Genomic DNA, 3,388 nt, shown 5'->3' on the forward strand with positions numbered 1-3,388 from the left:
CATTATTAATTTTGTTAAAACATTTCCTCTGTACCAACCGAGTCATTACATATGTCGGCCATTACCAGTTACATTTGTATTTGTACAGTCTTCGTTTGTAAAAGTTCACGTTTGAAAGAAAATCTTAATACACTATAAAAGTATTAGTTCTCTTCTAAAATTCAAAATAATACTAGGTCGCGAAATATAGTGATATATATCTTATGTATCAGCTTTCTTTACACAAACTGTATTTGTATATAAGGAGGTAAAACAGTTGATAGTGCGGTTGGATTACTATAATAAGTTATTGTCAGATCAAAGTAGTGTGATATCTTGCAATATAGCAGCAAAGTTTAATATATATTTGTTGAAATCTTGTTTTGTCATGCTTCTGGGATATAAATGAGTGGTGACACAAGGCATATGTATAAGTTAGATAATACATAAAAGTGTGTTACCGGCTGGTATCATCATGGTGGGGAATCTCAGGGAACGTAATTTGGAACGTAATTTGGGTAGCAAACGAGCCTCGCTCAAACGAGCTTCGTTGAGGTGAATTTGCTCCCAGATTACGATCCTTGAGATTCTCCCATGCAGGATGATACCAGTCGGTAACACACGCGTGTGTATTGTCTAACTGATTTATCATCCGAGGCTCGTTCGCTACCCAAACTACGTTCCCTGAGATTCCGAGCGCATGATGATACCAGCAGGTAACACACTTGTATGTATTATCTAATTTATACTATAAAATATATCAGTCATGATGTATGATAGCACTAATACAGCACTATAACAGAAGTCATACCCACAGGAGTTCGGAGTCGTGATCGTACTTTTCAAAAACCGCACAGGAAAAGTACGATCATGACTCTGAGCTCATGTGGTCATGCCATAAACATAAATTTCTTGACAATCAATAATCAATAAAAAAAAGTCATCATGCTCTTCAGTGTTTGCTTTCTTAATATAGATTGTTAAAATAAAATGCTATAACTATTTCAACAAGTTCATGACAACACACTTTTGAAAATCAGTCGGACATAAACATCGTATACATCTACGTGGTACTTTGAACTGATAACAATATGAAGGCGCATGTATTGTGAGTTAATTAAATGCGAAATATCGATATCACAAGATACGGCGTTAAAATATTTTAAGTATCCAGTGGCATCGAAACTGGTAAATGCACGAATATGTAATGTTTGTAACTTGTTAGAGGATGATAACATTTCGTAATACAATGTAGCATGTATATTGATTTAAGGAAACAATTAATACCACCATACTTTTGGAGACGGCCTAGCATGTATCAATTTATTGAACTTGTAAATTCAGAAAATCTACGCATTGTAAAGAATTTATCTAATTATATCGAAAAAGCATTTACATCAAGAACAAATCTTTTATATAGCAGATAAATATCCATATAGAAAAGGTCATCAAACATTTTGGTACAGCTATTGTGTAATAATAAAATTGACAAGTTAAAACAAAATGTAAGTGGCCGTTTTATTTTTGAAATGTAGGAATAATGCAAGTGCTTGTCACTTTATAGTTGTCGCTATTATTACTACACTGTATTAATATCATTATTTGAATCAAATTAATTGCAAATGTGTTATTACAATGGTTTTGCCAATTTCGGTGAAGATTCCACAAGCCGAATCTTGTAAGGCCCTTTCGCTTTCTTGCTTACAAGAACGGTCATCCGTTGAATACAAATATAGCTTTAGTCATGTATCCATTCATATTATATAAATTATGTATTAAATGGAAAATGATCTTGATATTTCGTTTTCTTTTTGTTTTTAATCAAGATCATTTTACCGTTATATATATCACAATCTCGTACAGTTACATTTAGATAGCCTTTATACGTTAATAAGAAAACATTTAAATCTTTGCTGAATCTCTTTGACTTGTCCGATCGAAGCATAAATATACATGAATTGTCGGAGATGTTGGAATTGTTATATTACACGAATCGTTTGTTTATTGTGTTATGAATCAAATGTTCACTGTTGCCATGTATATATGATGTATATGTACCACATGGGTCTATAACCTTCTGGTTTAATGAAAATAAAACTTGAAACTTGAAAACTTGTCATTGTCTCCACTGGTACTTTTTAATTAAAGGGGGGCTTCCGTGGCTGAGTGTTTAAGGTCGCTGACTTCCAGTCATTTGCCCCTCATCGATGTGGATTCGAACCTCACTCGGGACATTGAATTATTCATGTGAGGAAGTCAGCTGGCTTACGGATGGTCGGTGAATTTACCAAGGTGTCCACTCGTGATAAATAATGCACGGAGGGTCTTCCCCCACCATCAAAGCTTGAAAGTCGCCATATGACCTATAATCGTGTCGGTGCGACGTTAAACTCAACAAAAATAAATAAAAAAAAATGTTTAAAAAAAGGTTGCTATTGGTCCAGGATAGTGGAAGCGGGGTATAATTTAGCGACCGTTAGTGGGCAACTCTAGCTTCTAGTAAGATAGAAATACGGTTGTTAAGTATGCTTCTTCTATATTTAGTACACATAAAACGCATTATTGTAGACGTTATTTACCAGTAAAACATTTCCCATAGGGAACATTAAACATTTTAGAAACAAGATACACCGCAATGCGTTGCTATTGTACCCATCGCCACTGCGTTGGAATCACTTTTTCGATGATTATCTTATATGCCTGCAATAAAAAGTCACCGGTTACTAAGAAATAGTTTATGCTTAACAGTGTCATACTTACGATTTGATGCAAACGTGCTCAGGGGTCGCTTTCTACAACATTTTACCATTTTTGATGGAAATCCTACAAAACCGGTAGTCCCTCGTCAAACTGTACAGAAGTGTTTACATTAATGATAAAGAATTGTACTGAACAAGTGTTTGTGATTGGAAGAGTACACATGTGGGCTCCTGTCTCACTGGTTGTTTATATTCAAACGTGAATAGATATGGGAAAACTCATTAGAAAACTTACCGTAATGTAGTCAGCTGGCCATATTTATCCACCGCTTCTGCGACGAATCCTCCAACGCCGCTTCTGTGAAAGCTATGACCAGTGTGTGACTTGGTCGAATGAATTTCCATTCGGCCAGAATATACATAGAACATATCAGCCAACATTTTATCAGCATTTTGTAAACATTACTTGTCTGTTTCATTTGTTATATCACCACATACACATATTAATGTTCAACTTATCGTAAAACTTATATATACACACCGTGCAAATAATTAAATTGAACTTCGGCCCGCCAGAGGTCGCAACAGGAAGAGAGGGAATACAGTCGTTTATAGGGGGTGATTTTAATATCTATATATTGATTTCTCGTTTTCTTATCGTGTAACTGAAACAGGTATAAATCTATTCTCAATATATAAACAGCTCTATG

This window comes from Mercenaria mercenaria, chromosome 3, assembly GCF_021730395.1.
Source record: "Mercenaria mercenaria strain notata chromosome 3, MADL_Memer_1, whole genome shotgun sequence".
Taxonomy (NCBI): domain Eukaryota; kingdom Metazoa; phylum Mollusca; class Bivalvia; order Venerida; family Veneridae; genus Mercenaria; species Mercenaria mercenaria.